This window comes from Sinohyriopsis cumingii, unplaced genomic scaffold (genome assembly GCF_028554795.1).
Source record: "Sinohyriopsis cumingii isolate HCF-2022 unplaced genomic scaffold, ASM2855479v2 utg003265l, whole genome shotgun sequence".
Lineage (NCBI taxonomy): Eukaryota > Metazoa > Mollusca > Bivalvia > Unionida > Unionidae > Sinohyriopsis > Sinohyriopsis cumingii.
The window spans coordinates 148,622-164,005 of record NW_028316439.1 but is presented as its reverse complement, the minus strand read 5'-3'; the positions used below and the strand labels follow the sequence as shown (position 1 = coordinate 164,005).

The 15,384-nt window shown below is 36.2% G+C and overlaps 3 non-coding genes across 3 annotated transcripts; all 3 read left to right on the top strand.

Moving 5' to 3' along the window:
- Positions 1-2,507: 2,507 nt before the first annotated feature.
- Trnai-aau (transfer RNA isoleucine (anticodon AAU)) lies at positions 2,508-2,581 on the top strand. The gene has a single exon. It is a non-coding gene; the product is annotated as a tRNA-Ile (tRNA).
- A 4,266-nt stretch (positions 2,582-6,847) lies between these two features.
- Positions 6,848-6,921, top strand: Trnai-aau (transfer RNA isoleucine (anticodon AAU)). Its single transcript has one exon. It is a non-coding gene; the product is annotated as a tRNA-Ile (tRNA).
- A 4,266-nt stretch (positions 6,922-11,187) lies between these two features.
- On the top strand, positions 11,188-11,261 carry Trnai-aau (transfer RNA isoleucine (anticodon AAU)). Its single transcript has one exon. It is a non-coding gene; the product is annotated as a tRNA-Ile (tRNA).
- The last annotated feature ends 4,123 nt before the right edge of the window (positions 11,262-15,384 follow it).

Genomic DNA, 15,384 nt, shown 5'->3' with positions numbered 1-15,384 from the left:
TTGGTGGGGATAGAAGAGTTATATATATGCATTTCTTGTAGGGATTTAAAGGTAATTGTTTATTCTGAAGAATATGAGTTCTAGGTGTGGTTTTCTCTTTGTATTTTGGCGACAGTGACTAGTGTCTTATAAGACTTTGGTGATGGTCCTGAAGTGAAATATGTGTTCTATTTACATGCTGCTCTGTTGACAGGCCAGCCATTCAAACAAATGCAGGTCAACCTTTGACAAGAACTTCACCGTGATATCATCTTTGACGGTATCTTAAATTAACATATGATTGTATTGATTGTCACACAGTGGAAAGGTCAGTATTGAGAAACAAATGTAGTGAATATATAGCAAAATAAATTGTATTCTCTGTCCACGTTGCTGTAAAGGACAAACTGTGCCTCAGCCAACAAAGGCGACACACTATTTGCATCCAGTTCCAGACTGTGCATCTAACTTATTTAGCATTGAACTCTATAACGCAAACCTGGGTATGGTTCCGAAATTTGACTGGATGCACAACATCATTACCACTTCGGTGCGTCAAAATGAACAAATTTGGAAAACTATTAACTTACTTTTCTGTGCAAGATTAGTTTGGAAAATGGGATTATTTGAGTTAGAGGTTATGCGAACTATGATAAATTGAATGTTTATGCTGCCGAGTGGTCTAAAGCGCTGTCCGTCACGGATCACTGCCATCTCACCTCTGTCTGCGTGGGTTCGAGTCTCGGGCTCGGCAAATGTGGATACGTGAGAAAGCTTGCCGGTAGCTTCTCGTGGGTCGGTGGTTCTTTCCGGGGTTTTCCCGGTTCTTCCTCCACCATTAATACTGGCCGACATGTATAGCCTATCTTGTGCTGAAAAATGGCGTTAAACCCTATAACAACAACAACAATATTTATGCTGATTTTCACAAGCCATTGACCATCAAATATATGGTCTGCATATTTTAAAATATATTTCATTATTTTGACAACTAAATTTTGTGAGAAAACACATACAAGCCTGGACGTTGTATAATAACATGTTTTGGCTTTTATAATTGTTTTGTTTTGTGCTTTTATAATCTAAATAAGAACGGTTGTCGTGAACACACCATTTCTTGACACTACAATACATTGGAGACATCTAGTAGCTGAAGAAGGCGTGAGCTGTCCATATATTCCTTTTTATTTGGTCTTCACCCTTGATGCGTTACAGTATGACAGTGGAGATCTGATTTTAATCATGCTGAGTTAGGCTTGTCTCTTTTTCTTTCTTGACGATAAATTTACTCTTACTATTATTATTAATATTATCATTATTAAAACTGCTAGGAGTAGCAGTAGTTCATATGTTAGTTCCAGTAGTAGGTAATTATTTACTGGTCAATTTGAATCGATCAGGGCTTTAGGGCGGGATGCTTGATAGTAAATATGCTAGAGCTGAATTTGCATCAGATAACTCCTGAAAGCGTAGTCAACATGATAAAACCTTGCCTATTAGCTTCGTGATCTGTAGATTTCCCACCATGAGGCACACTAGTTTCTGGATACTGTAGGCATGTCTACTTCATTTGTTTCATAATTATCATCATGGTTGCCTGTCGTTTCGCCAAATATTACAGATTGCTTAGCGATTGCTGCTGTTATATTTCTTATCACGTTATACTTTATAGTGTGTTCTAAGTAAAAATGAACTTGATGAACTTTGGTAAATTATTATTTTAACTTACCATACTGACAATGTTCATTTCCCAATCAATTGGTAATAAGAATGCACATTCATAGAAATCAGTATAGAGCATAGCAACTGTTTAACCTCAACAATTTTTGCTGAAATCATATTGTTAAACTGTATATTGAAGTGTCCAAGAGGATAGTAAGATATATTTTTTTTTGTAATTTCCGAATTATACATTTTACATTGCTTCAATAGATTTTACAATGATAACACACACGTTGACCATGCGAAGTCCCTGGTTTCGATCGCCCCTTTGGCCATACTTATTTTATTTTTTCATACGTCTCTTTCATTTCATTTCTGCAGCACAAATTTCAATTTCCACTTGTAAAGGCACAAAATCTGTACCTAGTTATCTCCTAAAACTATATTATTCAATTCTAAAAGCTGCGTTAGTCTGCTACCCAAAACCTGATTCAGTGGACCATGTAAGATATATATGAGACCTGCAAGTGGAAGTGAGACATCCACGACTAACCAAGAGCCACCTTGGTATGCGTCTTATCTTCGTTCTCTCAAAAAGCTCGAGGAGTAATTTATGACTTTACTTAAAACAACACGCAGTGTGTTAACGTTAGCACATTCGGCAATTATGAAAAGACCAATATTTGTTATAATATGGGAGTTATGCATTTTACATTATTTCCATATATTTTATACTATTAACATACACGTTGGCAATGCTTTTACGTACCCTAATTGTGTGGTTCCTTTTGCTAATCATTCATTGTGTGAAAGTATGTACTCCATCTGTATTTCTAGATTGTGTAGGAGGATTTTGATTAGCAAGTGGCCGCATAGCTCAGTTGGTTAGAGCGTCGTGCTAATAACGCGAAGGTCGTGGGTTCGATCCCCCCTGTGGCCAATAGTTTTTATTTTCGTTACTATTTTCCTCTCTATTTCTTTATTTACCTTTATCTTCTTTTCCTTCTCTGTCATTTCTATTCTGGAGCAACGAGATGAAGTCTGTACTATTATTTTTTAAAAGTTTAACAATTCAATATCAAAACTTTATGTTACCAAAATCATGATTCAATATACGTTATATTTGAGATCTAGAGGGTGAAGTGAAAGATCCATAATCAGCTGAAGCACACTTTGGTATGTGTCTTATCTTCGTTATAGCAGTTAGCACGAGGAGTAATTTATAAGTTTACCTTAAACCTAATATAGAAAGCTGTAAGTTAGAACTTTAGGCAAAGATGAAAATAAATAATAAACATATTTTGGGGTATTGCACAATAATCAAGTAAAGGTGTGTTCTCGATGTCTAGATCCGAGCCATCTTATGAAAAGGTGACTGGATTTTGTGTGCTATAAGTGTGGGGAGAAGGGCCATGTAGCTAAGAATTGCAAAAGGCAAAGATTTGACAGTTGTGGAAGTTTTCCTTTATGTGTCAATGGGGGATATGCGACAAATGCCACAAAGATGCCCAAACATGTACATGTTACAGAGAGGACATTGTGGAAGTGAATCCGCAGGTTGGTGATACTGCGAGGGAGGAACAATCATTGGAGTTACAGCTTGCCGAAGATGATGAAGAAGACGTTGAGAATTAAATACAGGATAATTATAGTGAAGAAAGAGTGGAGGAAACTGTGGGAAGCAGAGTCGTTAAGACCGATCAAGAACTAGAAACGGAGGAAGAACGAAACAACAGGCGTACTGTTAGTGATAGATCGGTGACGGATCCAGGAAGTGATGACAGTAGGATGGTAGTTGAAGTCGCTTTTGAAAGGCAAACGATGTTCAGAGTTTTCAGGTAAACGGAAATGGAAATAACAGTACTGATATAGACACTTTCAAAGTCATACACAGTTGGAGAAGACGGTTTAATCCAGTACCTAGACTGAAAACGAATAGCATGCGTCTCAAATCCATTAAATAATTTCTAGTATTCATGGAAATGATAAAACATGCGACATAATTTAATACTTTAAACACACTAATCATTATAATGGCCTTATATATTGTATCTCTAATTGTAAACGGCATGCTAGATTTGAATAAGCGAAAGTCTGTTTTAGAAATATTTCTAAAAAATAAGAGGCCATATTTTATTATTGCAAGAAGCCTTTTGGGATGATGAGTTTACTGAATGTATCACAGAAAATGAGATTTGTAATGGTGACATATTTGATAGCAATGCCGTCATTAGGAGGGCTGGTGTTGATGTTTTAGTAGTGAGAGAGTTGAAAAATCAAGTGGCACATGAAATGTTTCATAAGGGTAGAATTTTACATTTAAAATAGATCTTAATGAAGAGTGGTTGATTTCATCAATATTTATGCTACAAATCTTGTGCGAGTAAGGTATACCTTTTAATGAGATCAAACACATATTTGCATAACAATACTAGCGATAGCACTATCTTGGTTGGTGAGTTCAATAACGCTTTATCTGGAATTGATCGACATAACAAAACCCTAACAGGGCTTTCTAAAATTAGTTATGATAGAAATACAAAACGACACACATTGTCGCATTTAACCTACTCGACACACTATTGACATTCGGTCCCAGACTATTTGGAATCAGGTCACAATTAGTACTTGGAGTTCAGTACCCACCATTGTAGTTCTAGCAGTTTTCGTCTATTTTCAGTACATTTTTTCCTCTCATTTTGGTGGGGATAGAAGAGTTATATATATGCATTTCTTGTAGGGATTTAAAGGTAATTGTTTATTCTGAAGAATATGAGTTCTAGGTGTGGTTTTCTCTTTGTATTTTGGCGACAGTGACTAGTGTCTTATAAGACTTTGGTGATGGTCCTGAAGTGAAATATGTGTTCTATTTACATGCTGCTCTGTTGACAGGCCAGCCATTCAAACAAATGCAGGTCAACCTTTGACAAGAACTTCACCGTGATATCATCTTTGACGGTATCTTAAATTAACATATGATTGTATTGATTGTCACACAGTGGAAAGGTCAGTATTGAGAAACAAATGTAGTGAATATATAGCAAAATAAATTGTATTCTCTGTCCACGTTGCTGTAAAGGACAAACTGTGCCTCAGCCAACAAAGGCGACACACTATTTGCATCCAGTTCCAGACTGTGCATCTAACTTATTTAGCATTGAACTCTATAACGCAAACCTGGGTATGGTTCCGAAATTTGACTGGATGCACAACATCATTACCACTTCGGTGCGTCAAAATGAACAAATTTGGAAAACTATTAACTTACTTTTCTGTGCAAGATTAGTTTGGAAAATGGGATTATTTGAGTTAGAGGTTATGCGAACTATGATAAATTGAATGTTTATGCTGCCGAGTGGTCTAAAGCGCTGTCCGTCACGGATCACTGCCATCTCACCTCTGTCTGCGTGGGTTCGAGTCTCGGGCTCGGCAAATGTGGATACGTGAGAAAGCTTGCCGGTAGCTTCTCGTGGGTCGGTGGTTCTTTCCGGGGTTTTCCCGGTTCTTCCTCCACCATTAATACTGGCCGACATGTATAGCCTATCTTGTGCTGAAAAATGGCGTTAAACCCTATAACAACAACAACAATATTTATGCTGATTTTCACAAGCCATTGACCATCAAATATATGGTCTGCATATTTTAAAATATATTTCATTATTTTGACAACTAAATTTTGTGAGAAAACACATACAAGCCTGGACGTTGTATAATAACATGTTTTGGCTTTTATAATTGTTTTGTTTTGTGCTTTTATAATCTAAATAAGAACGGTTGTCGTGAACACACCATTTCTTGACACTACAATACATTGGAGACATCTAGTAGCTGAAGAAGGCGTGAGCTGTCCATATATTCCTTTTTATTTGGTCTTCACCCTTGATGCGTTACAGTATGACAGTGGAGATCTGATTTTAATCATGCTGAGTTAGGCTTGTCTCTTTTTCTTTCTTGACGATAAATTTACTCTTACTATTATTATTAATATTATCATTATTAAAACTGCTAGGAGTAGCAGTAGTTCATATGTTAGTTCCAGTAGTAGGTAATTATTTACTGGTCAATTTGAATCGATCAGGGCTTTAGGGCGGGATGCTTGATAGTAAATATGCTAGAGCTGAATTTGCATCAGATAACTCCTGAAAGCGTAGTCAACATGATAAAACCTTGCCTATTAGCTTCGTGATCTGTAGATTTCCCACCATGAGGCACACTAGTTTCTGGATACTGTAGGCATGTCTACTTCATTTGTTTCATAATTATCATCATGGTTGCCTGTCGTTTCGCCAAATATTACAGATTGCTTAGCGATTGCTGCTGTTATATTTCTTATCACGTTATACTTTATAGTGTGTTCTAAGTAAAAATGAACTTGATGAACTTTGGTAAATTATTATTTTAACTTACCATACTGACAATGTTCATTTCCCAATCAATTGGTAATAAGAATGCACATTCATAGAAATCAGTATAGAGTATAGCAACTGTTTAACCTCAACAATTTTTGCTGAAATCATATTGTTAAACTGTATATTGAAGTGTCCAAGAGGATAGTAAGATATATTTTTTTTTGTAATTTCCGAATTATACATTTTACATTGCTTCAATAGATTTTACAATGATAACACACACGTTGACCATGCGAAGTCCCTGGTTTCGATCGCCCCTTTGGCCATACTTATTTTATTTTTTCATACGTCTCTTTCATTTCATTTCTGCAGCACAAATTTCAATTTCCACTTCTAAAGGCACAAAATCTGTACCTAGTTATCTCCTAAAACTATATTATTCAATTCTAAAAGCTGCGTTAGTCTGCTACCCAAAACCTGATTCAGTGGACCATGTAAGATATATATGAGACCTGCAAGTGGAAGTGAGACATCCACGACTAACCAAGAGCCACCTTGGTATGCGTCTTATCTTCGTTCTCTCAAAAAGCTCGAGGAGTAATTTATGACTTTACTTAAAACAACACGTAGTGTGTTAACGTTAGCACATTCGGCAATTATGAAAAGACCAATATTTGTTATAATATGGGAGTTATGCATTTTACATTATTTCCATATATTTTATACTATTAACATACACGTTGGCAATGCTTTTACGTACCCTAATTGTGTGGTTCCTTTTGCTAATCATTCATTGTGTGAAAGTATGTACTCCATCTGTATTTCTAGATTGTGTAGGAGGATTTTGATTAGCAAGTGGCCGCATAGCTCAGTTGGTTAGAGCGTCGTGCTAATAACGCGAAGGTCGTGGGTTCGATCCCCCCTGTGGCCAATAGTTTTTATTTTCGTTACTATTTTCCTCTCTATTTCTTTATTTACCTTTATCTTCTTTTCCTTCTCTGTCATTTCTATTCTGGAGCAACGAGATGAAGTCTGTACTATTATTTTTTAAAAGTTTAACAATTCAATATCAAAACTTTATGTTCCCAAAATCATGATTCAATATACGTTATATTTGAGATCTAGAGGGTGAAGTGAAAGATCCATAATCAGCTGAAGCACACTTTGGTATGTGTCTTATCTTCGTTATAGCAGTTAGCACGAGGAGTAATTTATAAGTTTACCTTAAACCTAATATAGAAAGCTGTAAGTTAGAACTTTAGGCAAAGATGAAAATAAATAATAAACATATTTTGGGGTATTGCACAATAATCAAGTAAAGATGTGTTCTCGATGTCTAGATCCGAGCCATCTTATGAAAAGGTGACTGGATTTTGTGTGCTATAAGTGTGGGGAGAAGGGCCATGTAGCTAAGAATTGCAAAAGGCAAAGATTTGACAGTTGTGGAAGTTTTCCTTTATGTGTCAATGGGGGATATGCGACAAATGCCACAAAGATGCCCAAACATGTACATGTTACAGAGAGGACATTGTGGAAGTGAATCCGCAGGTTGGTGATACTGCGAGGGAGGAACAATCATTGGAGTTACAGCTTGCCGAAGATGATGAAGAAGACGTTGAGAATTAAATACAGGATAATTATAGTGAAGAAAGAGTGGAGGAAACTGTGGGAAGCAGAGTCGTTAAGACCGATCAAGAACTAGAAACGGAGGAAGAACGAAACAACAGGCGTACTGTTAGTGATAGATCGGTGACGGATCCAGGAAGTGATGACAGTAGGATGGTAGTTGAAGTCGCTTTTGAAAGGCAAACGATGTTCAGAGTTTTCAGGTAAACGGAAATGGAAATAACAGTACTGATATAGACACTTTCAAAGTCATACACAGTTGGAGAAGACGGTTTAATCCAGTACCTAGACTGAAAACGAATAGCATGCGTCTCAAATCCATTAAATAATTTCTAGTATTCATGGAAATGATAAAACATGCGACATAATTTAATACTTTAAACACACTAATCATTATAATGGCCTTATATATTGTATCTCTAATTGTAAACGGCATGCTAGATTTGAATAAGCGAAAGTCTGTTTTAGAAATATTTCTAAAAAATAAGAGGCCATATTTTATTATTGCAAGAAGCCTTTTGGGATGATGAGTTTACTGAATGTATCACAGAAAATGAGATTTGTAATGGTGACATATTTGATAGCAATGCCGTCATTAGGAGGGCTGGTGTTGATGTTTTAGTAGTGAGAGAGTTGAAAAATCAAGTGGCACATGAAATGTTTCATAAGGGTAGAATTTTACATTTAAAATAGATCTTAATGAAGAGTGGTTGATTTCATCAATATTTATGCTACAAATCTTGTGCGAGTAAGGTATACCTTTTAATGAGATCAAACACATATTTGCATAACAATACTAGCGATAGCACTATCTTGGTTGGTGAGTTCAATAACGCTTTATCTGGAATTGATCGACATAACAAAACCCTAACAGGGCTTTCTAAAATTAGTTATGATAGAAATACAAAACGACACACATTGTCGCATTTAACCTACTCGACACACTATTGACATTCGGTCCCAGACTATTTGGAATCAGGTCACAATTAGTACTTGGAGTTCAGTACCCACCATTGTAGTTCTAGCAGTTTTCGTCTATTTTCAGTACATTTTTTCCTCTCATTTTGGTGGGGATAGAAGAGTTATATATATGCATTTCTTGTAGGGATTTAAAGGTAATTGTTTATTCTGAAGAATATGAGTTCTAGGTGTGGTTTTCTCTTTGTATTTTGGCGACAGTGACTAGTGTCTTATAAGACTTTGGTGATGGTCCTGAAGTGAAATATGTGTTCTATTTACATGCTGCTCTGTTGACAGGCCAGCCATTCAAACAAATGCAGGTCAACCTTTGACAAGAACTTCACCGTGATATCATCTTTGACGGTATCTTAAATTAACATATGATTGTATTGATTGTCACACAGTGGAAAGGTCAGTATTGAGAAACAAATGTAGTGAATATATAGCAAAATAAATTGTATTCTCTGTCCACGTTGCTGTAAAGGACAAACTGTGCCTCAGCCAACAAAGGCGACACACTATTTGCATCCAGTTCCAGACTGTGCATCTAACTTATTTAGCATTGAACTCTATAACGCAAACCTGGGTATGGTTCCGAAATTTGACTGGATGCACAACATCATTACCACTTCGGTGCGTCAAAATGAACAAATTTGGAAAACTATTAACTTACTTTTCTGTGCAAGATTAGTTTGGAAAATGGGATTATTTGAGTTAGAGGTTATGCGAACTATGATAAATTGAATGTTTATGCTGCCGAGTGGTCTAAAGCGCTGTCCGTCACGGATCACTGCCATCTCACCTCTGTCTGCGTGGGTTCGAGTCTCGGGCTCGGCAAATGTGGATACGTGAGAAAGCTTGCCGGTAGCTTCTCGTGGGTCGGTGGTTCTTTCCGGGGTTTTCCCGGTTCTTCCTCCACCATTAATACTGGCCGACATGTATAGCCTATCTTGTGCTGAAAAATGGCGTTAAACCCTATAACAACAACAACAATATTTATGCTGATTTTCACAAGCCATTGACCATCAAATATATGGTCTGCATATTTTAAAATATATTTCATTATTTTGACAACTAAATTTTGTGAGAAAACACATACAAGCCTGGACGTTGTATAATAACATGTTTTGGCTTTTATAATTGTTTTGTTTTGTGCTTTTATAATCTAAATAAGAACGGTTGTCGTGAACACACCATTTCTTGACACTACAATACATTGGAGACATCTAGTAGCTGAAGAAGGCGTGAGCTGTCCATATATTCCTTTTTATTTGGTCTTCACCCTTGATGCGTTACAGTATGACAGTGGAGATCTGATTTTAATCATGCTGAGTTAGGCTTGTCTCTTTTTCTTTCTTGACGATAAATTTACTCTTACTATTATTATTAATATTATCATTATTAAAACTGCTAGGAGTAGCAGTAGTTCATATGTTAGTTCCAGTAGTAGGTAATTATTTACTGGTCAATTTGAATCGACCAGGGCTTTAGGGCGGGATGCTTGATAGTAAATATGCTAGAGCTGAATTTGCATCAGATAACTCCTGAAAGCGTAGTCAACATGATAAAACCTTGCCTATTAGCTTCGTGATCTGTAGATTTCCCACCATGAGGCACACTAGTTTCTGGATACTGTAGGCATGTCTACTTCATTTGTTTCATAATTATCATCATGGTTGCCTGTCGTTTCGCCAAATATTACAGATTGCTTAGCGATTGCTGCTGTTATATTTCTTATCACGTTATACTTTATAGTGTGTTCTAAGTAAAAATGAACTTGATGAACTTTGGTAAATTATTATTTTAACTTACCATACTGACAATGTTCATTTCCCAATCAATTGGTAATAAGAATGCACATTCATAGAAATCAGTATAGAGCATAGCAACTGTTTAACCTCAACAATTTTTGCTGAAATCATATTGTTAAACTGTATATTGAAGTGTCCAAGAGGATAGTAAGATATATTTTTTTTTGTAATTTCCGAATTATACATTTTACATTGCTTCAATAGATTTTACAATGATAACACACACGTTGACCATGCGAAGTCCCTGGTTTCGATCGCCCCTTTGGCCATACTTATTTTATTTTTTCATACGTCTCTTTCATTTCATTTCTGCAGCACAAATTTCAATTTCCACTTCTAAAGGCACAAAATCTGTACCTAGTTATCTCCTAAAACTATATTATTCAATTCTAAAAGCTGCGTTAGTCTGCTACCCAAAACCTGATTCAGTGGACCATGTAAGATATATATGAGACCTGCAAGTGGAAGTGAGACATCCACGACTAACCAAGAGCCACCTTGGTATGCGTCTTATCTTCGTTCTCTCAAAAAGCTCGAGGAGTAATTTATGACTTTACTTAAAACAACACGCAGTGTGTTAACGTTAGCACATTCGGCAATTATGAAAAGACCAATATTTGTTATAATATGGGAGTTATGCATTTTACATTATTTCCATATATTTTATACTATTAACATACACGTTGGCAATGCTTTTACGTACCCTAATTGTGTGGTTCCTTTTGCTAATCATTCATTGTGTGAAAGTATGTACTCCATCTGTATTTCTAGATTGTGTAGGAGGATTTTGATTAGCAAGTGGCCGCATAGCTCAGTTGGTTAGAGCGTCGTGCTAATAACGCGAAGGTCGTGGGTTCGATCCCCCCTGTGGCCAATAGTTTTTATTTTCGTTACTATTTTCCTCTCTATTTCTTTATTTACCTTTATCTTCTTTTCCTTCTCTGTCATTTCTATTCTGGAGCAACGAGATGAAGTCTGTACTATTATTTTTTAAAAGTTTAACAATTCAATATCAAAACTTTATGTTCCCAAAATCATGATTCAATATACGTTATATTTGAGATCTAGAGGGTGAAGTGAAAGATCCATAATCAGCTGAAGCACACTTTGGTATGTGTCTTATCTTCGTTATAGCAGTTAGCACGAGGAGTAATTTATAAGTTTACCTTAAACCTAATATAGAAAGCTGTAAGTTAGAACTTTAGGCAAAGATGAAAATAAATAATAAACATATTTTGGGGTATTGCACAATAATCAAGTAAAGATGTGTTCTCGATGTCTAGATCCGAGCCATCTTATGAAAAGGTGACTGGATTTTGTGTGCTATAAGTGTGGGGAGAAGGGCCATGTAGCTAAGAATTGCAAAAGGCAAAGATTTGACAGTTGTGGAAGTTTTCCTTTATGTGTCAATGGGGGATATGCGACAAATGCCACAAAGATGCCCAAACATGTACATGTTACAGAGAGGACATTGTGGAAGTGAATCCGCAGGTTGGTGATACTGCGAGGGAGGAACAATCATTGGAGTTACAGCTTGCCGAAGATGATGAAGAAGACGTTGAGAATTAAATACAGGATAATTATAGTGAAGAAAGAGTGGAGGAAACTGTGGGAAGCAGAGTCGTTAAGACCGATCAAGAACTAGAAACGGAGGAAGAACGAAACAACAGGCGTACTGTTAGTGATAGATCGGTGACGGATCCAGGAAGTGATGACAGTAGGATGGTAGTTGAAGTCGCTTTTGAAAGGCAAACGATGTTCAGAGTTTTCAGGTAAACGGAAATGGAAATAACAGTACTGATATAGACACTTTCAAAGTCATACACAGTTGGAGAAGACGGTTTAATCCAGTACCTAGACTGAAAACGAATAGCATGCGTCTCAAATCCATTAAATAATTTCTAGTATTCATGGAAATGATAAAACATGCGACATAATTTAATACTTTAAACACACTAATCATTATAATGGCCTTATATATTGTATCTCTAATTGTAAACGGCATGCTAGATTTGAATAAGCGAAAGTCTGTTTTAGAAATATTTCTAAAAAATAAGAGGCCATATTTTATTATTGCAAGAAGCCTTTTGGGATGATGAGTTTACTGAATGTATCACAGAAAATGAGATTTGTAATGGTGACATATTTGATAGCAATGCCGTCATTAGGAGGGCTGGTGTTGATGTTTTAGTAGTGAGAGAGTTGAAAAATCAAGTGGCACATGAAATGTTTCATAAGGGTAGAATTTTACATTTAAAATAGATCTTAATGAAGAGTGGTTGATTTCATCAATATTTATGCTACAAATCTTGTGCGAGTAAGGTATACCTTTTAATGAGATCAAACACATATTTGCATAACAATACTAGCGATAGCACTATCTTGGTTGGTGAGTTCAATAACGCTTTATCTGGAATTGATCGACATAACAAAACCCTAACAGGGCTTTCTAAAATTAGTTATGATAGAAATACAAAACGACACACATTGTCGCATTTAACCTACTCGACACACTATTGACATTCGGTCCCAGACTATTTGGAATCAGGTCACAATTAGTACTTGGAGTTCAGTACCCACCATTGTAGTTCTAGCAGTTTTCGTCTATTTTCAGTACATTTTTTCCTCTCATTTTGGTGGGGATAGAAGAGTTATATATATGCATTTCTTGTAGGGATTTAAAGGTAATTGTTTATTCTGAAGAATATGAGTTCTAGGTGTGGTTTTCTCTTTGTATTTTGGCGACAGTGACTAGTGTCTTATAAGACTTTGGTGATGGTCCTGAAGTGAAATATGTGTTCTATTTACATGCTGCTCTGTTGACAGGCCAGCCATTCAAACAAATGCAGGTCAACCTTTGACAAGAACTTCACCGTGATATCATCTTTGACGGTATCTTAAATTAACATATGATTGTATTGATTGTCACACAGTGGAAAGGTCAGTATTGAGAAACAAATGTAGTGAATATATAGCAAAATAAATTGTATTCTCTGTCCACGTTGCTGTAAAGGACAAACTGTGCCTCAGCCAACAAAGGCGACACACTATTTGCATCCAGTTCCAGACTGTGCATCTAACTTATTTAGCATTGAACTCTATAACGCAAAGCTGGGTATGGTTCCGAAATTTGACTGGATGCACAACATCATTACCACTTCGGTGCGTCAAAATGAACAAATTTGGAAAACTATTAACTTACTTTTCTGTGCAAGATTAGTTTGGAAAATGGGATTATTTGAGTTAGAGGTTATGCGAACTATGATAAATTGAATGTTTATGCTGCCGAGTGGTCTAAAGCGCTGTCCGTCACGGATCACTGCCATCTCACCTCTGTCTGCGTGGGTTCGAGTCTCGGGCTCGGCAAATGTGGATACGTGAGAAAGCTTGCCGGTAGCTTCTCGTGGGTCGGTGGTTCTTTCCGGGGTTTTCCCGGTTCTTCCTCCACCATTAATACTGGCCGACATGTATAGCCTATCTTGTGCTGAAAAATGGCGTTAAACCCTATAACAACAACAACAATATTTATGCTGATTTTCACAAGCCATTGACCATCAAATATATGGTCTGCATATTTTAAAATATATTTCATTATTTTGACAACTAAATTTTGTGAGAAAACACATACAAGCCTGGACGTTGTATAATAACATGTTTTGGCTTTTATAATTGTTTTGTTTTGTGCTTTTATAATCTAAATAAGAACGGTTGTCGTGAACACACCATTTCTTGACACTACAATACATTGGAGACATCTAGTAGCTGAAGAAGGCGTGAGCTGTCCATATATTCCTTTTTATTTGGTCTTCACCCTTGATGCGTTACAGTATGACAGTGGAGATCTGATTTTAATCATGCTGAGTTAGGCTTGTCTCTTTTTCTTTCTTGACGATAAATTTACTCTTACTATTATTATTAATATTATCATTATTAAAACTGCTAGGAGTAGCAGTAGTTCATATGTTAGTTCCAGTAGTAGGTAATTATTTACTGGTCAATTTGAATCGATCAGGGCTTTAGGGCGGGATGCTTGATAGTAAATATGCTAGAGCTGAATTTGCATCAGATAACTCCTGAAAGCGTAGTCAACATGATAAAACCTTGCCTATTAGCTTCGTGATCTGTAGATTTCCCACCATGAGGCACACTAGTTTCTGGATACTGTAGGCATGTCTACTTCATTTGTTTCATAATTATCATCATGGTTGCCTGTCGTTTCGCCAAATATTACAGATTGCTTAGCGATTGCTGCTGTTATATTTCTTATCACGTTATACTTTATAGTGTGTTCTAAGTAAAAATGAACTTGATGAACTTTGGTAAATTATTATTTTAACTTACCATACTGACAATGTTCATTTCCCAATCAATTGGTAATAAGAATGCACATTCATAGAAATCAGTATAGAGCATAGCAACTGTTTAACCTCAACAATTTTTGCTGAAATCATATTGTTAAACTGTATATTGAAGTGTCCAAGAGGATAGTAAGATATATTTTTTTTTGTAATTTCCGAATTATACATTTTACATTGCTTCAATAGATTTTACAATGATAACACACACGTTGACCATGCGAAGTCCCTGGTTTCGATCGCCCCTTTGGCCATACTTATTTTATTTTTTCATACGTCTCTTTCATTTCATTTCTGCAGCACAAATTTCAATTTCCACTTCTAAAGGCACAAAATCTGTACCTAGTTATCTCCTAAAACTATATTATTCAATTCTAAAAGCTGCGTTAGTCTGCTACCCAAAACCTGATTCAGTGGACCATGTAAGATATATATGAGACCTGCAAGTGGAAGTGAGACATCCACGACTAACCAAGAGCCACCTTGGTATGCGTCTTATCTTCGTTCTCTCAAAAAGCTCGAGGAGTAATTTATGACTTTACTTAAAACAACACGCAGTGTGTTAACGTTAGCACATTCGGCAATTATGAAAAGACCAATATTTGTTATAATATGGGAGTTATGCATTTTACATTATTTCCA